Genomic DNA, 24,300 nt, shown 5'->3' with positions numbered 1-24,300 from the left:
ACAGGTCCGAAGAAATTACATTCCAAGTGGCCCCGTTCAGTAGCGGATACCATGCCCTTCTAGGGCGGGAGGCATTCACGATTTTTCAAGCCATACCCCATTACGGGTACATGAAGCTCAAAATTCCCGGACCCAAGGGAATTATCACTCTAGCTAGTGATCCGGACATAGCACTCCGCGCCGAGAACAAAACAGCCACACTAGCCCTCGAGGCATTATCCGAAGCCCTTGTGGCGGAGGAGTTAACTGCGCTGCACTCCATGATGGACAGGGACGACGTGATACTAGACAAAAGATCCAAGTCCACATCCTTTAAACCAGCGGACTAAATAGTTAAATTCCAAGTCCATCCAATGGACCCTACAAAAACAGCATCCATTGGGGCACAATTAGACCCCGCTGTAGACGCCGCACTACGGGAGTTTCTGTGCGAGAATTGGGATATATTCGCCTGGCATCCTTCAGACATGCCAGGAATCCCACGCAGATTGACCGAGCATAGCCTTAATATTCTAAAAGGATTCAAGCCAGTCAAGCAGACTCTTCGGCGTTTCTCTGAACCTAAGCGACAAGCCATGGGAGAGGAGCTGGCCAAGCTGCTGGAAGCCGGATTCATTAAAGAAATAAAACATTCGAATTGGCTAGCAAACCTGGTGATGGTACCAAAGAAGGACAAATCCTGGCGCCTATTTGTCGACTTCAAAGACCTTAATAAGGCTTGCCCAAAGGATCCCTTCCCACTCCCACGCATCGATCAAATCATCGATGCTACCGCAGGACACGAATCATTGTGCTTCCTTGATGCATACTCCGGTTACCACCAGATTAAGATGACGGAGTCTGATCAAGACGCAACGGCATTTATCATGCCATACGGCCCCTTCTGTTTTAACACAATGCCCTTCGGGCTCAAAAACGCCGGCGCAACATATCAGCGCATGATCCAGACATGTCTGGAAAAGCAGATCGGTAAGACTGTGGAGGCATATGTAGACGATGTGGTCATTAAAACCAGACACATCGACTCTTTAATAGACGACTTGAGGCTCACGTTCACCAATCTCTGAACATACGACATTAAGCTCAATCCGGAAAAATGCGTTTTCGGCATTCCCGCCGGAAAGCTCCTGGGCTTCATCGTCTCCTGTAGAGGAATCGAAGCAAATCCGGCTAAAATCTAAGCTCTGTCGCAGTTGGCTATCCCAACTGACCTCAAGCAAATCCAGAAATTGACTGGATGTGTGGCGGCTTTAAGCCGCTTTATCTCCCGATTAGGAGAAAAGGCACTTCCCCTTTATCGCCTTCTTCGGTGCACCGAACACTTCGAGTGGACGGACGCAGCCACGGCCGGACTGGAAGAAATAAAAGCCATCCTGCCACCAACCCAATCCTGGCCACGCCAACTGTTAGCGAACCAATGCTATTATATATAGTGGCAACTCACCAAGTTGTAAGCGCAGTGCTCGTCGTCGAACGAGAGATGGACGGACATAAATTCCCACTTCAAAAGCCGGTATATTATGTATCCACCGTCCTCACTCCATGCAAATCACAGTACCCTCATTACCAAAAGATAGCATAGGCGGTATTTATGGCATCCCGGAAATTACGACACTACTTTCAGGAGTGTTCGATTACGGTGGCCTCCGAAGTACCACTCAATGACATAATAAACAACCGCGATGCCACGGGCCGGATTGCCAAATGGGCCATCGAGCTCCTCCCGTTCGGCATAACATATAAGCCACGACGAGCCATTAAGTCGCAAGTACTGGCCGATTTTGTTGCCAAATGGATAGAAGCCGAACTCCCTAAAGAGTATGGCGCATACTCCAATTGGATCATGCACTTCGACGGCTCTAAAATGCTGGCTGGTCTGGGGGTTGGTGTCGTCTTGACGTCCCCCACCAGAGATACGGTGCAATACGTGATCCAAATACTATATACAGACTCCAATAACACAGCCGAATATGAGGCCCTATTACACGGCCTCCGGATGGCAGTCTCCATGGGCATCCAACGCCTAGAGGTGCGTGTGTAGCGACCTGACCCGAATGGATCACGTCTACTGTGCTACGGTGTCATCCCTGGATCAGTAATGCTAACACCACACAGTACATCGAGGTTTTATAGCAGAGTTGCAATCACACACTTATTACATCGATGGCTCAAAAAGAACTTATTACAATAAATATGGCAGAAGGCCATATAATATCGATAACAGCGGAAGACTCGGAAGATAAATGGGTCCATCAACTCCAGCGGCATCACTGAGTATAGAACCACGACCTAAACGCACCTCAATCATCGTCTGAAAAGTCTGCAACATTAACGTTGCAGCCCGAAAAACGGGTCAGCACATGGAATATGCTGGCAAAGTAACACATAGAGAGTAATGGAATGAAACAGCTATACTATATGCATATATGGCTGGTGGAAAGCTCTATGGTTACAGTTTTGCGTAAAGCCAGTTTTTCCCTACTGCAAAGGAATAAATTTTAATTAACTATCATGGTGGTTGTGAAACATTGAGAATGGTTGACAGCATTCTCAATCCCAATTAAAAGTAATTAAAACCCAATAACATTAATTAGAAGTAACATGTTGAGATTCACAATGATATTCAAGTACTAGATACTCAAGTTGTCCATAACCGGGGACACGGCTAATCATGATTAGTTTGTTACTCTTCAGAGGTTTGCGCACTTTTCCCCACATGACTCGATCGCCTCCGTTTGTTTTCTCGCACTACATGGTGTTTGAGAAACGGATGACCGAGACATAGTCTTTCAGAAGCACTAGCACCTTACATGTGGGGTAGACCGGTACACCTACATCCCCTACATCTGCTAGTCCACCCCGTAAGAGTTCGCACAACTTAGTCAACTATGCCAGAGCCCATAGTAGCATGTGGCTGCACACGGAAGTTTCTAGCATGAATTATCTTATGATCCCTTTGAGCCTGGGTGGCGGTCCAAAAAAAAACAGGCAAGTCCTGATAGACATCAGGTGCCTCAATCCACCCAGATGTGTGTTTAAGTTGCCACCTTAGATAAACCATTAAAATTATCAATCTCACATCTGTCATGGATATCACTCACCCAATCCACGTCTACTAGCATAGCATGGCATAATAAGCAAACGTAGAAGTAACTCCCAAAGGTTTCATAATAATACAGGTAATAGGTACTACCTCATCTACTTCCCATCCCACAATTTAATTAGATCCTAATCATGCAATGTGTGAGGATTGATCTAATGCAATAAAACTGGGTTGTAGAAAAGGTATGATCAAAGTGTTACTTGCCTTGCTGATGATCCGCGAGTCCTAGGGTTTCAAAGTAACAAGCGGCGCAATCCGGGTAATCTATCGCAGACAAACAACAAGCATACAATAAGTACTCATCTAATGCACAGGTAAAACTCGAACAAGAGATCGAACCAGGTAGTTCAACTTAAGAACTCTGGTTGCAAAGAAAGAAAGAACCGAACAAAGAAATCAAACGGCGAAAGAAAACAACTCGGTTCTAGCAAGTTGAAACTAGGTCAAAATTTTACTGTAACAAAAGCTTGTTCAAGTTGATTAGACGGAACGGCGGTTTCGAGACGAAACTCCAGGCGCTTGAATCACCTGATTCCGATAAACGAGCGGAAAAATAGACTAGAAAGAAGATCGGATCTGAGATCGCGATCGCGGAATAAATCCGACGAAAAGAAAAAGAAGAACGGTTAAACGAACGGACGTTCGTTAACCTAGAAGAATCCGGTGATCACGTTCGTTAGGACGAACGGTCCGGCGAACGGTCCAAAGCAACTAAATCGGAGAAGAAAACGAATCCGATCTAGGGTTTTGGAGAAGAAAACCGATCGAAAAACTGATGTAGAAAACCGGAACGGTTTAGAGAAGAAAAGAATCGGAACGATTAGAAGAAGACGATCCGAGGAAAAGAATAGATGTAGCGCGGGGCAACCTTGGCGAGGTCTCCGGTGAGCGGGGCTCCGGCGGCGTCGGCGTTGGGCGGCGGCGGCAAGGTGCGGCGGCGGCGCGGGTGAGGTGGTGCGGCGGCGGTGACGCAGGGCGCGGTGTGATGCGGCGCGACGGCGGTGATGCAGGGCACGGTGTGATGGAGAGCTTTGATTTGATGTGTTTAGAGGGGGGGGTGCTTGGGTATTTATATTGGGTAGGGGAGGGGTTTACTTGGGGTAGAGGACAAGGAATTAGAATAGGAGTAGGAAAGATCTAGAAAATAAACGGAGTAGGACTAAAGAAAATGAAATAAGGAAAAGGGGACAAGGGGGCGCCCTAGAATCCTAAAAGGATTCGGTCCTAGCAAGAGGCGGCGGCGGCCGACCGGCTGGCTCGGCGCCTAGCGCCTGGGAGCACGGTTGTAGGTGGCTTGGCTTGGGCCTTTGGCCCAAGGCGCTGCTCAATTTTTTTTAAATAGTTTCCTCGCGCAGAAAATAAAATTAAAAAGGGATCTAAACGAACTCCGAAAAATCTAAAGTAAATTTTCCCCGACTCCTAAAAATGAGCCGAACAAAATGAACTTTTCTCCGGACCTAAAATGCAATTTTCGAAAACGTGCATTTTTCCCTATCCAAATAAAATGCAAATAAAACTCCGGCAAGCAAAATTGATCTATTTATTATATCTTCATTTTTCCTAAAATTGGGAAAGTCATATTATTCCCTCTCTCATATTTTGACACCGGAAAAATTATTGAAGATAAAATAAATAAATCAAATGATTCTATTTTCAAAATTCGAGAGAACTCTCAAATATGAAAATAACGAAATCTCCAACTCTCTCCGAGGGTCCTTGAGTTGCGTGAAATTTCTAGGATCAACCAAAATGCAAGAAAATATGATATGCATATGATCTAGTGTATAACATTCCAAATTGAAAATTTGGGATGTTACAGCGTGGGGACTCGAACCTCGCAATATCCCAAATAAATGGAGACTTCGATGCTAAGGATCCAAAAATGGCGGCATATCGCAACACCGTCCTCAAAATATCAGCTCGGTTCGAGGGGCTTGAATTCCACCATGTGGCTCGGGAAAACAACCAGGCGGCGGACATCCTAGCCCGTATCGGCGCTAAACGCGACCCTGTCCCACCGAACATCTTCCTGGAAAGATATTTAAAGCAAAAATAGTCCGGACCCGACCACAACCCCAGATACCGAATACTCTGACACAATCGGAGGCTCTGCCACCGAAATAACACCTTCAGCCCATGTGATAATGGCCGTCATCGCCCCGTGGACAGAACCATTCCTGGCCTACCTAATTAGACAGGAATTACCCGAGGACCAAAATGAGGCCCGCTGCATAGTGCGTCGATCTAAAGCCTACAAGGTCCATGAGGGAGAGCTTTATAAGAAAAGCACAACCGGAGTCCTTCAAAGGTGCATCTCCGAAGTGGAAGGGTGGAAGCTTTTGGCAGAAATTCATGCCGGACTCGGCGGCCACCACGCCGCAGCCCGGGCCCTTGTAAGCAAGGCCTTCCGTACAGGTTTTTATTGGCCGACGGCCCAGGCAGATGCACAACATCTGGTACAACATTGTGTTGGTTGCCAGCTTTTCGCAAACCAAAGCCACATGCCACCTACCGCCCTCCAAACAATCCCCATTACTTGGCCCTTTGCGGTCTGGGGGCTCGATATGGTCGGACCCCTCAAAGGGGGAACCCATAAGAAAAAATACTTACTGGTCATGGTGGATAAATTCACCAAATGGATAGAAGCCAAACCTGTCAAAACGGCTGAATCCAGATTGGTGATAGAGTTCATATCCGGGGTTGTACACCGTTATGGCGTCCCCCACAGCATCATCACTGAAAACGGCAAGAACTTTACAGCCGACGAGGTGAAACTTTGGTGCAGCAACATGGGCATCAAGCTCGATTATGCTTCTGTCTATCATCCACAAACTAACGGTCAAGTTGAATGATCGAATGGTCTTATCATGAGCGGCATTAAACCCAGATTAGTCCGATCTTTAAAGAATCAGACACTCATTGGGTAGAGGAGCTCGACTCCGTACTTTGGGGGCCGTGGACCACGTGGAATCGCACTACCGGATACACAACGTTTTTTATGGTGTACGGCGCCGAGGCAGTGCTGCCTTGCGACATAATTCATGACTCACCTTGAATGCACATGTACGAAGAAAGAGAGGCCGAGCTCGATCAGCAGGATAGTTTGGATGCCCTGGAGGAGGAGCGCGATGTGGCAAAAGCCCGTTCCGCATTCTATCAGCAACATGCTCGAAGGTATCAAAGCAGAGAAGTGCGGGCCAAAACCTATAACGTTGGCGAACTAGTTCTACGCCTGTCGGAGAAGAAAAAGAACAAGCTCAAGCCCAAATGGGAAGGTCCCTTGATTATCGACCAGGTTTTGACCGGTGGAGCGTACCGTCTACGGGATGCATCAAATAATCGACTCGAGCCAAACCCATGGAACGCAGCTAGACTCCGAAGATTCTACGCCTAGCGCCGGACTCTTTGTTCGTCTCCTTACCTCCATGAATTTTTCGCACATCTGTTTATTTCTCTCTTTCTTTCTCTCTTTTCTCTTCAAGGCCCTAAAGGGCTACACTTATGTCTTGGTTACACAATCTTGACGCGCTAACCGCGCTCAATATACCTGGGGGCTTCCTATACAGAAGCTTAATATAATTACCTTTCCGGGCTTTATGCCTTGCACATGTGTTATTCTTCCGCATGTACCTTTTTTCGCCATTATATGCATCGATATGACTTAAGTTTTGGCCAAGCTGGGTTGCCTGGCTCTTATATCTATGCCCTACGTTCCCGTTAATTCGGCTAGGGCATAAGGGGAGCACCTCTGCGATTGTTACTGCCGGTTCAGCCGGATGTGTACCTCAGACTAGGTGAAGCAGAAAGCTAGCGTTCTTAAAGGAATATTCGGTCGGCGAATAAAATATGACTTTCATTTCAATTATTACACGCCCCCAGATGTTTTTAGCCCGCGTCTCGCAGTTCAGACATGCACATTAGGGCATGCGTACCCAGGGAAAGGAACCCTTAACGGAACTATTCTCCCTAGAAGATGTTTCTTACTATCCATGTAATATAACATAGCTAGTTGGATACTTGTCTGTTCAAGCACTTATGACCCCTACGCCTGGTTTCCATGCATACCCCGGTTTTTATATAACCGAGTGGGTATTAGGATACACTCCGGACTATCGGGTCCAGAGGTTGAAGTGAAAAGGTCCGCCATGACAAATGATTTACAATCCGGCTAGGGACATTACATATGTCACTTGAAGTACATAGTCACTAAGACTGATTAAATTCTTCTTCTATACCATCTAATAGGCTGTCTAGCCTACAATCTTGTTGGGAATACTTTGCGGCTAATTCTACTTGATCATACACTAAACTGGCGGGGATCTGTTTCCCATCGGGCCCCATAGGTCCGACCTTGGCCATGTGGTTTGGGTCAGCCTTGGTATATCGTGTCTTCACCATAGCCCAGGCTTCCCTCGCACCTTGTCCGCAGGCTGATATCTTCCATAATTGGAAGCGCCGCCGCGCTCCCTTGAGCTTCTCTATAAGCTCCCCCATGCCTCCTGGCGGGGACGCGGATGGCCACAAGGCTTGAGCAATACTCTGCATCACCTGCCGAACTTGTTCGTGCAGTTATGAGAGCTCTGGTAGAAGATCACCCGAAGACCCGAGAATCTTGAGCAACTCCGGCAACACCACTAACATCATCTGGATTGGATTCTTCTTGAGCAACCATTGCTTTCCCATCTCTCTTTTTGAGCTTGGAGTTCAAAGGATTTGGCAGCTTCTTCTTGGGAAAGGTCTTGGGAAACCTTGGTTTATCTTCTCTCTTCTCATAAGGGCACTCGTTGGAGAAGTGGTTGGTTTCTTCATAGTTGTAGCATTTTCTTACTTTCTTCTTTTGAAACCTACCCTTGAATTTTCCCGCGCTAAACTTCTTGACAAAGAGAGCCATGTCTTCATATGAAGAGCCCTCATCGGATTCAACCTCATCACCATCTTCTTCATCATCATCATCATCTTCTTCACTTTGCTCATCTTCACATACATGCTTGGCCTTCAATGCAAGATTGATCTTCGATGATGGAGTACCATGCATGGCAAGATGCTTTGTAGCATTTGCCTTTGACTCTTCAAATAGTTGGAAAGTGGATATGATGTCATCTGTAGTCATTTCCTTGAAGTCATGGTGTTGTCTGATGTCCCATACCATCTGATGGTGATATGGAGCAAGAGCATGGAGAAACTTGTCCACAAGGAATCACTTAGTCATGTTAAATCCATCTTGTGTCTTGTCACACTCACACGACTCAATATCAGCAGTGAGAGTCATGAGACGCTCAAGGAGTTGATTTGGAGTTTCCCCTTTCTCCATACAAAAGTTTTGCAATTGTCCCTTGGCAATTTCATATTGAGCACTCCGGAGGGTGGAGGTACCGGTCTTGGATCTTATAATACTTTCCCATAATTCCTTGGCACTTGTGATGTGTATGAAAGGTCTCCTTTGCTTTTCAACCATACCTCTCCTTATACACATGATTGCAGTGTCATTGAGATTCTTGTCATAAATTTCTCTTGGTGTAGGATTCTTTGGATCAACCACATGGTAACCATACTCCAAGATCTCTAGCATCTCATCGTTTCCATATCGAAGATGATCCTGCATAGCAACTCTCCACAAAGCAAAATCGGAAGTGGCATCAAGTAAAGGAGTTTTGCCCTGAGAGTTATATTTTGGTTTCTCAACTTGGGGTATTGCATAAAGCCAAGGAACACTAGAGTGTTCATTGCTAGGAGGTTGTTGACCAAGTGACGGAATAGGCACAGTTGGCCTCGAGGCCGCACCACCCAAAAGTGGTGCAAGCACCGTGGACAATGTGGATATCCTCATTTGGACCAAGGCCTCGACAGAAGCATCATGCTCCTCCTTTTGCTTAGCAAGGGCCCGTTCTAGATCCTCAGAAGTAAAGGTCTTGACTTCAGAAGAAGCCGCGCTTTTATCCTTCGGATCTACAACAAGGGGAGTCCCATCGGGGTTCATCTCGCTCTAGGGCGGTTAAGCCACAAGAATAGAGCACGAGGCTCTGATACCAATTGAAAGGATCGAGATGGACCTAGAGGGGGGGTGAATAGGTACAACTACAAATTTTAATTGTTACTTAACAATTATTAGGCAATAATGCAGAATGTGAAAGTGAGCCTAACAATTGCAAGTGAAGTACTAAGTACTAAGCAGGTAACACAAGTAGTAACTAGGCAAATACAAAGTGATGAAGTAAGTGCCAAGAGATAGGTAACCACAAGTAGAGAGTTAGGGTTAGGGATAACCGCAACTCCAGGAGACGAGGATGTATGCCGATGTTCACTTCCTTGGAGGGAAGCTATGTCATCGTTAGAGAGGTGGATGTTACCACGAAGGCACACCAACGCCACGAAGCCTCACCCTATTCTCCCTTTGAGACAACACCACGAAGGCGTTTCTCAACCACTAGTGGTAGACCTTGGGGTGGTCTCCAAACCCTCACAAACTTTTCGGGGGTAATCACAAAGATCGATTCCTCTCCGAAAGACTCCTACCGCCTAGGAGTCTCCAACCTCCAAGAGTAACAAGATCGATCGGGAAAAGCTCAAGACTTGCTCAAATCACAAATTCCTTTGGTGCAAAGATGGAGTAGGGGTGGATCTATCACTTGATTGGACAACTTCTCTCGAATGCTCTCAAATCCCTTGGGATCTAAGATTTGGTGTGGAGGTGTAAGAGAGAGAGTGAGATGTGTTCTATGGTTTGTTCAAGAGTGAATGGTCAACCCTCTCCCGTGGAGAAGAGGGGATATATATAGTGTGAGCTTGAATATGGCCGTTGCAGTGCAAGTGAGTGAGTAGGCCGGACATCCGGGCTAGGGGCCGGATATCTGGCATGGTAAGCTGCGAGAACAGAACAAAAACAGAAGAAGAGAACAGAGGGGCCAGACATCCGGGGCCCAAGCCCGGACATCCGGCATAACAGGAAGGCCCGGACATCTGGCAGGTGGCCGGACATCCGGCGCGCAGCCCAGCATAAACACGTCCTCTGGACAGCTATGCCCGGATATCCGGCCGAGAAGCCCGAACATCCGGGGAGCACTGGGAGCCCGGACATCCGTCGTAGAGGGCCGGACATCCGGCAGCAGCATAACACAAAACTGCATACTGGAATGGCTAGGCCCGGATATCTGGCGTGAGGCCAGGACATCCGGCGTGATGCCTGGACATCCGGCCTTAAGCCCGGACATCCGGCATCCCAGAAATAGAACCATGCAGATTTTATCATGAGCAAATATGGCAAGGATATTTTGTGGCAAGAGCAAGCTTTTTAACTATCCCAATTGATCCCCTCTTAATAGTGCGGGATCCTATACTCAAGAAAACAAAATATGTATTCAACTTTTATGCTTCATCCTTGAGTAAAATCACTCTGTATGCTCTTGATCCACACACTTCAATGAACCGGGGGCTAACACCTGAGATTTACTTGACAACCATTGTTAGACCCACTACATGTACATTTTCATCAACATCAAAACATAATATAAGGACATGATTGCTCTTTTAATCTCCCCCTTTTTGTTTGTTGATGACAATCACACATGTAGTATCATAGATGTAATAAATAATCTTAGCATTTGACAAACATGAGAGTAAAAAAGGTACAAAACATGTAGATGTTTCTATTTACTTTTAGCTCCCCCTCAATACAAAACATGTAGATGTTTATGTTAGGGTACTCAATATAATACTTCGTATGGTAGCATATGTAGGTTCAAGAGATATACATGTGAGAAATATGCACATATGAAACCATAATAACTCATAGACTAAAAACATTTCATAATCACAAGATAATTCATAGCCACACGATAATAACATAGTACCAGAGGTAGCACATTAACACAAATAGCCAACACATAACATAGTTTCACATGATCAAGGTAGCACATTAACACAAATAGCATGGCCATACTAAGATACTACTTCTCCCCCTTTGACATCAACAAGGAAAAATGGGTGAAAAAACAAACGGGCTGGGTCACTCCTGGCGGATGTCATCATCAGTAGCAAAGAACTCGGGGTAGTCAGCGTGAGACGGGAATCCGAAAGTGTAAGTGGATGGAGCCGCGGGAATGGGATCATCCTCACACACGGGGCTCCCATGGTCACGGAGACGCTGCTTGAGCTGATTCTTGGAGATGATGAGGCGCTTCTGAACATCATGGTTCTGTTGACAGTTGAAGGTGATTGCCCTCATGATAGCAGACTGAGCCTTGCCGAAGAACGTGGCAAGGCATCCATGAGGGGCAGACGAAGAAGATGGAATGGACGAACCAGTGGGCTGAGTAGGAGCAGCTGTCTGCACACTAGCAGACCTCCTAGGCTGAGTAGAAGCAGCAGCCACTGCACGCATATGAGGAGGAGGTTTCCAAATGGAGTGCACAGCTGCCTTAACCACCTCAAAGGGAGCAGTGTGATCAATTAAAGCCTGAATAAATGGAGCATGAGGGAACTGGCGAGTCTGGGATCTCATGCCAAATGAAATTTGCTATCTCCAGAGGCTCAGTGGGTTTGTCATGCATACGAACCATCAAGTCAATGCAATAGTTGCGAGCCCTCGAGTGATCTCCCTTTTTAGGGTAGAGAGTGCGAAGCACACACTGATAGAGGATGTAGAAGGGAGCACGGAAGATGGAGACCTCATTGACTGGATATTCTTTTTCTTCGTCAGTGAGCTGAGAGGTAGGTTTGACAAGTGGCAAGCAAGCATCAATCCCTTTAGGCTTGTACTCTAGATCCATAATGTGGATGCAGTGGCCAACCCCGGAGAGACCTAAAATCTGAACAAACTTGTCATAGGTAATGCTCAGTGTAGTGTCATCGGTCATCCAAGTGAGAGTGTTGTCCGGACCAAAGAAACAGGTGGCATAGAACTGTAGAATGGCAGCTTCACTCCAATCACACTTGAAAGTCATTGCGGAAGCAAGAGTCATATCCTCAATGATCTTGACCGGATTGTTAGGGAACATGGCAGGGTTATCACGCAGAAAGTTGAGATCCACATATGAGTGAGGAGCAAGACCACGCCCATGGGCAAAACTGGAATAGAGGTCCTGCTGCCTACGAGTTCGGAACCGAGGATCTTCGGCATCAGCCACCATCTCATATTGATTGACATCCCGACGGAACAGAAGATATGGCCTCGCCCCCACAGTTGTGAAGTCGTGAGTGGACGACCTCTACTGTCAGGAAGCTCCATGGAGATGCGACGACCATGGACAATGGGCATTGCAGAACCACGAACTTGAGGCACCGGTGCCCTCCTAGTACCGGGCTTGGACTGTCCAATAGACTGTCTTGGTGCACGGTCATCTTCTTCCTCGCCAACATAGTCCACATCATCTGGATCCGAGGCCGGCGGACTTGTGGATGGTGCCCGCTTCTTCTTCTTGGTGGCGGTCTTCTTCTTCTTAGGTCGAGCATGCTCATCGGAGTCGGTTGAGCCTTGCCGGCGATCAATTGGAATGGATAATGAATAGGTTCCAATGAGAAGAAGCCAACAAGTAGGAACACGGATAAAACAATTTAAACAATGGGATGAGCATTTTTGATCATGATCATAGGACAAGTCCAGTGATAGAGCAAAAATTGCGACATATCCATGATTTAAAATGATTAGCCGAGTACATAGGAAGATTTCTAGGCTGAGGCAAGAGACACCACAACACTAGCAAGATATAGATGACAGGATTTGCACAAGAGAATGAAACCCTAAGATTTTTCGGTCACCAATCAAGTAGGCTAGAGTAGAGATAGCATCCATACCCCGGGAAGAATGTGCGGGGTGTTGGGGACCGCAGTTCTTGGTTCGTGCCATGAGGAACTCCGGCGGTGAATCCCACGATACACCGGTCCCTCCCGAAATATTCACTCAACAACCCAAGAAATGGATTGGATAGGATCGTAGATTGGGAGGAGAGGAGTCCGTGAGCAGGAGATCGGGGCCGGAGGTCGGTGGAGATGGCCGGGGCAGCACCGGAGTGATGACCCGCCGGCGGCGACTGTGAGGAGAGATGAGGGGAGGAACGAGAGAAGTGAGGAACTGCCCCCAAATCCCACACTCCTCCCCAGGAATATGCGACTGCGGGCGATGGGCCGGACATCCGGGGCGAGGCCCGGATATCCGGCGAGTGGAAAACACAGAACAGAAGAAATAGCACCAATGGGCCGGACATCCGAGAGTATCCCCGGATATCCGGCGTGAGGAAATCAGCAGCATGGGTACAGGGCCCGGATGTCCGGCTGAGGCCCGCATCTCCGGCCACTTTAAGTGGTTCATGATCGTTTTGAGTGGCAAGGGGTTTTTTCCCAGGGCCCAGATGTCCGGCTGAAGCCCGGATGTCCGTCCACTGAATAAAGAGGGGGCCAACAAGTATAAGTTGATATAGACTCCGCCAAGGAGTTTACATGAGACTAATAAGAGAAAGAACCAGAGACATCTAAGGCCATACTAAGATGCATTAACAAACCACACATTATTTAAGAAAGAAAGGTCCATACAAGCATTGTACAAGCGGTGACCGAGGTCACCATGTTTGAGCATATGGAACATAGTACCGCAAAGATGTAAACTTTGAGCACATGGTCACGACTCCATCATGTTAAAGTACCCTAGTTTGAAAACTATGATAACTTTGAGAGTGTTCGTTCTATTTGTGCATTATGTAAGGTGAGAGTACTCATGAATTGAGTGTCTCCCCCTAAATATATGCCTACATCAAGACAAGACATTAAGTTTAAGTATGAATGGGTACTAGATTTCACATAATGTTGTCAAGCTCCAAGATACCAAGTTCACGCCTAAGTTGACAAAACCTTGCTTCATCCAATGGCTTGGTGAAAATATCTGCAAGTTGCATATCTGTACCAACATGAGCAATGTCAATATCACCCTTCTCCACATGATCTCTCAAGAAGTGGTACCTAATGTCAATGTGCTTGGTGCGGGTATGATATTTGGGGTTCTCAGCAATATTAATGGAACTTTCATTATCGCATAGAAGGGGCACATGTCTATAGGTGATACCGTAATCCTTCAAAGTTTGCCTCATCCATAATAACTGAGTTGCACAACTGGCGGTTGCAATATATTTAGCTTTGGCTGTGGAGAGGGCAACACAATTTTGCTTCTTCGAGGACCAACTTACCAAGGAGCGTCCAAGAAATTGACATGCACCGGAGGTGGACTTACGATCCACTTTGTCTACAGCCCAATCCGCATCTGTGTACCCAATGAGATCAAACTTAGCATCCTTGGGGTACCATAGACCCAACTTTGGGGTGTGAACAAGGTATCTAAGAATATGCTTAACCACCTTATGATGGCTTTCCCTAGGGGAAGCTTGAAATCTAGCACACATGCATACACTAAACATGATGTCTGGTCTATATGCACAAAGATAAAGCAATGAACCAATCATAGAGCGGTATTTAGATGGGTCAAAGGGGATACCGTTTGAGTCTTCAGTGAGTACAATTTTGGTTGGCATGGGTGTCTTACATGGGCTAGCATCAGTCATGCCAAATTTTGCTAGGATATCCTTGAGGTATTTCGCTTGAGACAAGAAAATTCCTTCTTGAAATTCTTGAATTTGAAAGCCGAGGAAGAACTTCAAATCCGCATTGAGTGAAATTTCAAAATTCTTGGTCATTGATGCCGCAAACTTCTTGCATAAATGAATGTTAGGAGAACCAAAAATGATATCATCTACATAGATTTGGCATAAGATCAAATCACCTTTGTCCCTCTTAGTAAAAAGAGTGGGATCGATCACCCCTCTCACAAAACCATCATCGAGTAGAAACTTCTTAAGATGATCATACCAAGCATGAGGTGCTTGTCTGAGGCCATACAAAGCCTTATGAAGTTTATACACATAGTCTTTGTGATCAGGGTCAATGAACCCAGGTGGTTGTGATACATATACTTCTTCTTGTAGAGGACCGTTAAGGAAAGCACTCTTCACATCCATTTGATGTAATGTAAATCCATTGAAAGCAGCATAAGCAAGTAAGATGCGAATGGATTCAAGACGGGCAACGGGGGCAAAGGTCTCACCAAAGTCCAAACATTCAACTTGTGAGTACCCTTGTGCCACTAACCTTGCCTTGTTGCGGATGATTACGCCATTCTCATCTTGCTTGTTCTTGAAAATCCACTTTGTTCCAATGACGTTGTGTTCCGTAGTTGGCCTCTTGACTAATGACCACACTTGATTGCGCTCAAAACTATTCAACTCTTCTTGCATAGCAATGAGCCAATCGTTGTCTATCAACGCATCTTGTACCTTGAGAGGCTCAACACTAGACACAAAAGAGAAGTGAGCACAAAAGTTTGTCAATTGTTTATGAGTGACTCTACCTTCCGATATGCCGGTGAGGATTTTATCAACATCAACACGAACGGCCACTCGAGGCATGATGGAGGTTAAGGTTTCGCGAGGTTCAACTTCATGTCCATCATCCACGTCCTCAACATATGGATCATTAATGTGTGGTGGAAAATCTTCTTATTCTTCTTGCATTTGTTGAGGTTCATGGTCAATGATTGCACTTTCTTGTTCTTGCTCTTGAGGATGATCTTGTTCTTGATGATTATCATGAAGAGGAACTTGATCATCATCTTGTACTTGGACTATGGGCATTGATTGAGTGGTAGGGGCTTGTGGTGGTATGGGTGTGGAAGAAGTTTGATGGTGTGTGAGGCCTTCATCTTCTTCTTCATCATCATGAGGGTCTTGTTCCATTGGAAGAAGTGCACGAACACCCATCGTCAAGATATCTTGAGAAGAACCTTCTTCACCTACATCACTTAGATCAACTTGCTCCCCATGGGAGCCATTAAATTCATCAAACACCACATCACAAGTTTCTACAACACATCCATTGGATTTGTTGTAGACTCTATAGGCGTGAGAGTTTGATCCATAGCCAACAAATATGCCCTCAATAGTTTTAGATTGAAATTTTCCTAACCGCTCTCTTTTGTTGAGGATGAAGCATTTACACCCAAATACACGAAAGTACTTGACATTTGGCTTGTTACCAGTTAGGAGCTCATATGGAGTCTTTTCCAATATCGTGCGGAGGAAGAGCCGATTTGATGCATGACATGCAGTGTTGACGGCCTCGGCCCAAAAACTATGTGGCGACTTGTATTCATCCAACATGGACCTTGCCATCTCCACAAGGGTGCGGTTCTTCCTTTTTGCAACACCATTTTGTTGGGGAGTGTATGGATCTGAATATTGATGCTCAATCCCTTCATCACTAAGAAATCCTTCCAAGGTGTAATTCTTGAACTAAGAATCATTATCACTTCTTATTGCCATGATTTCTTTGTCAAACTTGCGTTGTGCTTGCTTGGCAAAATCAATGAAGGTGATCTTCGTCTCGTCTTTGGACTTGAGGAAAAACATCCATGTGTATCTTGAGTAATCATCCACAATTACAAGTCCATACTTTTTCCCACCAAGACTATCCCATGAAGGAGGCCCAAAGAGATCCAAATGAAGGAGCTCCAATGGCCTTGAAGTAGACACAATATTCTTGGGTGGGTGCTTTGATTGATGTTGCTTCCCGGCTATGCACGCACTACACACACGATCTTTCTCAAATGAGACATGTTTTAGTCCAAGGTTTTGATTACCCTTTAAGAGATCTTGAAGATTTCTCATGCCGACATGGGCTAGCCGGCGATGCCATAGCCACCCCTTGTCAGCCTTGGCCATTAGACAAGTTGCATGGAATGTGCTCTCTTTCGAGAAATCAACCGTGTAAGGGTTGCCATCCAACTCTCCAACAAAGGCCACTTCAATAGTATCTCTCTTAAATACTTTCACATCCGTTAGTCCAAAAAGTGTATCATAACCAACAGAAGCCAATTGGCGAACAGAAAGAAAATGGTATTTGAGGGATTGGACAAGCATCACATTTGCAAGAGACATGTCATTTGTGATGGCCACTTTGCCCAATCCGAGTACCTGTCCTTTTGAACCTCCACCAAACATAATGCTCATAAATGGTTGAATAGCTTTTATGAAATCGTAGAGAAACTTGCTATCTCCGGTCATATGATTGGTACATCCACTGTCAATCACCCATTTTACTCCACCGGAGAAAGCGACCTACACACAATTATGGCTTGGTTAGAGGCACCCATTTTGCAATGGGACCTCTCAGGTTAGTCACAAGGGTCTTAGGGACCCAAATAGCATAAAACCGAAATGCATTTCGAGGACCAACAAACTTAGCAAACACTTCTCCATCCTTAGTCTTATGAAGTACATAGGATGGAGGCATGAACACTTTTGGCTTGTTGAGAGTAGGCATGCCCCTTGTGGCCTTCCCACTAACAACCTTACCTTTCTCCTTGTGCCCTTCACGTACAAAAATTTCTTTTAAAGGAGTGGTGCACTTTTGAGAGGACGTCTTCTTCTTGCTTGTGCTTGGGTCAAACTCGAGTCCCTCTTTGGCAAACACCTCATTGTGTTGGCTCAACACCTCATTAAGGTTCTTTTGCCCTTGAGAACATGTCATGAGTCCTTTCTCAATTTGAGCTTTGAGAAAGCGATTCTCCTCAAGAATAGACACTAGATCACTACTAGAGTTAGTAGTACAAGCATCAACATTGATAATAGGAGAAGAGTAAGCCTTGGCTAGAGTTTCAAGATAAGTAAGCTTGAGTGTCTCAAAACTCGTTGTAAGGAGGGTGAGCTCTTCTTCCTTGGTCTTGAGGGACACGGATAGGAGCTCACAATCCTTAGAGAGAGAAGCATTAGACTTTACAAGCTTACTTTTGTCGTTCATCAACTCTTCGCAAGAGTTGATAGCCTTTTTCAAGGAGGTAAGATCCCTAGTATGAACATCAATGTTTGCACCAATTTTTAAGCATAGTCCATCATTGCGTGCTTCCTCATATTGGACTTTCCGCTCAAGGATTTCATATTTTTCCTTTTCCTCGGTGACGAGGGTTTCGAGTTCCTTAATGGAAATGGTGTGCTTACTCACCATCTCCATAACATAAGAAACATAGTGAGCTTCTTTCCTTTAAGGGAGCACATGAACTTATTTAATTTAGCAAGCATAGGATCATTTATATCATCATCCTCATAACTATCCTCCACATCAATATACTCATCACTAGAAGTAGGAGGAGTGAAAAGAGGAGGGTTTGATCGTGGGGTTACCTTGACCTTGTCAGGAGAGTGTTGGTCCTCTCCATCTTCTACCACGACCTTCACCATGAGGCACTTGTGAGTGTTGCCCTTGTGATATTTCATGTAGTTGTAGGTGACAACTTCACCACTCTTGTTGACTAGCCTCAATGTGTTTTGAGAATCTTGAGCAACTCCGACAACACCACTAACATCATCTGGATCGGATTCTTCTTGAGCAACCATTGCTTTCCCATCTCTCTTTTTGATCTTGGAGTTCAAAGGATTTGGCAGCTTCTTCTTGGGAAAGGTCTTGGGAAACCTTGGTTTATCTTCTCTCTTCTCATAAGGGCACTCGTTGGAGAAGTGGTTGGTTTCTTCATAGTTGTAGCATTTTCTTACTTTCTTGTTTTGAAACCTACCCTTGAATTTTCCCGTGCTAAACTTCTTGACAAAGAGAGCCATGTCTTCATATGAAAGGCCCTCATCGGATTCAACCTCATCACCATCTTCTTCTTCATCATCATCTTGTTCTTCACTTTGCTCATCTTCACATACATGCTTGGCCTTCAATGCAAGATTGATCTTCGACAATGGAGTACCATGCATGGCAAGATGTTTTGTAGCATTTGCCTTTGACTCTTCAAATAGTTGAAAAGTGGATATGATGTCATCTGTAGTCATTTCCTTGAAGGCATGGTGTTGTCTGATGTCCCATACCATCTGATGGTGATATGGAGCAAGAGCATGGAGCAACTTGTCCACAAGGAATCACTTAGTCATGTTAAATCCATCTTGTGTCTTGTCACACTCACACGACTCAATATCAGCGGTGAGAGTCATGAGACGCTCAAGGAGTTGATTTGGAGTTTCCCCTTTCTCCATACAAAAGTTTTGCAATTGTCCCTTGGCAATTTCATATTGAGCACTCCGGAGGGTGGAGGTACCGGTCTTGGATCTTATAATACTTTCCCATAATTCCTTGGCACTTGTGATGTGTATGAAAGGCCTCCTTTGCTTTTCAACCATACCTCTCCTTATACACATGATTGCAGTATCATTGAAATTCTTGTCATAAATTTCTCTCGGTGTAGGATTCTTTGGATCAACCACATGGTAACCATACTCCAAGATCTCTAGCATCTCATCGTTTCCATATCGAAGATGATCCTGCATAGCAACTCTCCACAAAGCAAAATCGGAAGTGGCATCAAGTAAAGGAGGTTTGCCTTGAGAGTTATATTTTGGTTTCTCAACTTGGGGTCTTGCATGAAGCCAAGGAACACTAGAGTGTTCATTGCTAGGAGGTTGTTGACCAAGTGACGGAGTAGGCACAGTTGGCCTCGAGGCCGCACCACCCGAAAGTGGTGCAAGCACCGTGGACAATGTGGCTATCCTCATTTGGACCAAGGCCTCGACAGAAGCATCATGCTCCTCCTTTTGCTTAGCAAGGGCCCGTTCTAGATGCTCAGAAGTAAAGGTCTTGACTTCAGAAGAAGCCTCGCCTTTATCCTTCGGATCTACAATAAGGGGAGTCCCATCGGGGTTCATCTCGCTCTAGGGCGGTTAAGCCACAAGAATAGAGCACGAGGCTCTGATACCAATTGAAAGGATCGAGATGGACCTAGAGGGGGGGTGAAGAGGTACAACTACAAATTTTAATTGTTACTTAACAATTTTTAGGCCATAATGCGGAATGTGAAAGTGAGCCTAACAATTGCAAGTGAAGTAATAAGTACTAAGAAGGTAACACAATTAGTAACTAGGCAAATACAAAGTGATGAAGTAAGTGCTAAGAGACAAGTAACCACAAGTAGAGAGTTAGGGTTAGGGATAACCGCAACTCCGGGAGACAAGGATGTATGTCGATGTTCACTTCCTTGGAGGGAAGCTACGTCAGCGTTAGAGAGGTGGATGTTACCACGAAGGCACACCAACGCCATGAAGGCTCACCCTATTATCCCTTTGAGACAACACCACGAAGGCGTTTCTCAACCACTAGTGGTAGACCTTGGGGTGGTCTCCAAACCGTCACAAACTTTTCGAGGGTAATCACAAAGATCGATTCCTCTCCGAAAGACTCCTACCGCCTAGGAGTCTCCAACCTCCAAGAGTAACATGATCAATGGGGAAAAGCTCAAGACTTGCTCAAATCACAAATTCCTTTGGCGCAAAGATGGAGTAGGGGTGGATCTATTACTTGATTGGACAACTACTCTCGAATGCTCTCAAATCCCTTGGGGATCATGATTTGGTGTCGAGGTGTAAGAGAGAGAGTGAAATGTGTTCTAGGGTTTGTTCAAGAGTGAATGGTCAACCCTCTTCAGTGGAGAAGAGGGGATATATATAGTGTGAGCTTGAATATGGCCGTTGCAGTGTAAGTGAGTGAGCAGGCCGGACATCGGGGCTAGGGGCCGGATATCCGGCATGGTAAGCTGCGAGAACAGAACAAAAACAGAAGAAGAGAACAGAGGGGCCGGACATCCGGGGCCCAAGCCCGGACGTCTGGCATAACAGGAAGGCCCGGACATCCGGCGCACAGCCCAGCATAAACACGTCCTCTGGACAGCTCTGCCCGGATATCCGGCTGAGAAGCCCAGACATCCGGGGAGCACCGGGAGCCCGGACATCCGGCGTAGAGGGCCGGACATCCGGCAGCAGCACAACACAAAACTGCATACTGGAATGGCTAGGCCCGGATATCTGGCGTGAGGCCTGGACATCCGGCGTGATGCCCGGACATCCGTCCTTAAGCCCGGACATCCGGCAGCCCAGAAACAGAACCATGAAGATTTTATCATGAGCAACTATGGCAAGGATATTTTGTGGCCAGAGCAAGCTTTTTAACTATCCCAATCAATCCCCTCTTAATAGTGCGGGATCCTATACTCAAAACAAAATATGTATTCAACTTTTATGTTTCATCCTTGAGTAAAATCACTCTGTATGCTCTTGATCCACACACTTCGATGAACTGCGGGCTAACACCTGAGATTTACTTGACAACAATTGTTAGACCCCCTACATGTACATTGTCATCAACATCAAAACATAATATAAGGACAAGATTGCTCTTTCAATTGCATTTTGAGAAAGACGACAACCATGGAGCGAGGTTTTGTGTCATACCTCTGCACCGGTGTCTCCATCCTGACTGCCTTCCTTTTTGGCCTACCCGGCTTCGGTGCCTCTTGTTGGCGAGTTGCTGCGGGTTCGGCACGGCGTCCTGAATGCCTTCCCTGTAAAACACCATATGTGTACGGTAGGTGAAGTGTCTAAAAGGGGATCCTATTTTTGGAATTGGGATTTTCGTTTTTCTTATGTGCGACGCAGGGAGCAGTCCGGGATAATCGACTGTTATGGCCACCATGGCGTCATCGCAGCTCAATTGATAGAATTGCTTGTCTATCAGCTCCACGAATACGTCCGGATCGTCTTCGAGTCTGGGACCGAGGGCCCGACCAGGGTCCTCTGGTTGTGGAGATGGGCTGTTGACCTCCCTTACAACTTTTCGCAGTTCCTACCATAAAATGGCAAGGTGAGTACCTACGACGAAGAATGCGGGAAGAATGGGAGTAAAGAGGTATAACTAACCCAGCTTGGAGGGTTGTCCAAGGATAATTCATCCCATGGCTTGATATGGACGAACTCCTCTTCCTTTCCCTTAAACAACTCAGACAGAATTTTTGCTAAAGCAGCAGCAGAGTCCGGTCCCTTACGCCCGCAATGGGTGGCATCATCTTCCCCGTTAAAACACCACAGGGGGTGCCCTTGATATTGAAGTGGGTGCACTCCCCGCATTATGCATATTGACATAACCTTGATTATTGTCAATCCTGATTGAGCCAGCGCTTTAATCCGGTTCATCAGGTAAAGGACTTCTCCGTTGTCTTCCTCATGGGGGCTCCGTGGGCGCCAACTTCGGCATTTCTTCAGAGGAGCATTGTTGAACTCAGGAAGACCCCGCTGAACAGGGTCTGGAAGGGGGACGTCCTCTATATAAAACCTCTCCGAAGGCCAGTCTTCGGATGTCTTCTTCAGAGTATCGGACAGGTATCCGGTTTCGGCGATGCGCCATATTTCGGCTCCGCCCACTTGATAAAGTGACCCCTTCTGTGTGCAGGGCACAAGACAAAATAACCTTTTCCATAGCTCGAAATGAGCCTCGCAGCCCAGAAATAGCTCGCAAAGGGCAACGTAGCCGGCGATGTGTAATATGGAAGTAGGGGTGAAATTATGCAGTTGGAGGCCGTAAAACTCTAGGAGCCCGCGGAGGAACAGATGAATTGGAAATCCGAGTCCCCTTAGTAAGTAAGGAACAAGGCACACCCGCTCCCCCTTAGAGGGGCTGGGGAAGCTCTCCGCTTGCTCCCTGGCATTATAGGTGGCGAGCCCGGCTCAGACGGGGACCATATACGCTGGAGGGAGAAATCCCTGAGTCTGCAGCTCTACTAATCGACTGTGTGGGACGGAACACCTCTCCCAATCACCGGGATTAGGGCTACGACGGCGGGAGGAGGAGCTGCGGTGGTCGGCCATGTTGGAGTGGATTTTTCCGAAGCGCGCTCCGAGGGATTCTCGCCGTGGGAGGATGGTATGGATTGGATCTAAGAATCCCCATCCCTTTAATAGACAATTTATTTACCTGGCTAGGGGGGCGAATGTAAAAACACCCTGGCTCCTCATATTCGTTCGACGCGTGGAAGATAGACCTTATTGAGCACAGAAGCCAAGAAGTCCAGCATTTATGGGGCCGGACACTACTTAACAGACATTCAAGATTTGGAGAAGAACCCGCCATGCAATGCCGAAGACAATACTGCGCGCCGGACTCAACGTCATTGAAGCCTGGTTCAGGGGCTACTGAGGGAGTCCTGGATTAGGGGGTCTCCGGATAGCCGGACTATATCCTTTGGGTGGACTGTTGGACTATGAAGATATAAGATTGAAGTCTTTGTCTCGTGTCCGGATGGGACTTTACTTGGCGTGGATGGCAAGCTAGGCAATACGGATATGTATATCTCCTCCTTTGTAACCAACCTTGTGTAACCCTAGCCCCCTCCGGTGTCTATAACTAATAACCCACAAGTATAGGGGATCAATTGTAGCCTCTTTCGATAAGTAAGAGTGTCGAACCCAACGAGGAGCTAAAGGTAGAACAAATATTCCCTCAAGTTCTATCGTCCACCGATACAACTCTACACACACTTGACGTTCGCTTTACCGGAAACAAGTATGAAACTAGAAGTACTTTGTAGGTTTTTTTGGGTAAGCTTGCAAGAAAGTAAAGAGCACGTAAATAAAAGGTAGGGGCTGTTTAGATAAAGACACAACTAAATTAGTTTTAGTAAAGAGCTTTTGTCAACAAGAAAGTTATTTGTCCCTAGGCAATCGATAACTAGACCGGTAATCATTATTGCAATTTTATTTGAGGTGGAGGCATAAGCTAACATACTTTCTCTACTTGGATCATATGCACTTATGATTGGAACTCTAGCAAGCATCCGCAACTACTAAAGATTCATTAAGGTAAAACCCAACCATAGCATTAAAGCATCAAGTGCCCTTTATCCCATATGCAAACAACCTACTCACTTGGGTCTGTGCTTCTGTCACTCACGCCACCCACCATAAGAAAATCATAAGCACATTGCAAACCCTACAACGGGAATCCCTCACGCTTGCGCGACATGGAGAGCACCATAGGATAGCACCAATAATAAAACATAGAACTCAAACCAACGACGATCATCAAATAGCCATTAGGACAAAACAGATCTATTCAAACATCATAAGATAGCCATACATCATTGGGAAATAATATACAGCGTTGAGCACCATGTTTAAGTAGAGATTACAGCTGGTAAGAGAGAGGTTACACCACTCCATAGAGGGGGGAAGAGTTGGTGATGATGGCGGTGAAATTTTTGGTGAAGATGGCGGTGATGATGATGGCCCCGGCAGCGCTCCGGCGTCACCGGAAGCAAGGGGGAGAGGGCCCCCCTTTTTTCTTCTTCT

This window comes from Triticum urartu, chromosome 2, assembly GCF_003073215.2.
Source record: "Triticum urartu cultivar G1812 chromosome 2, Tu2.1, whole genome shotgun sequence".
Classification (NCBI taxonomy): Eukaryota; Viridiplantae; Streptophyta; class Magnoliopsida; order Poales; family Poaceae; genus Triticum; species Triticum urartu.
Note: the sequence above shows the minus strand (reverse complement) of the source record.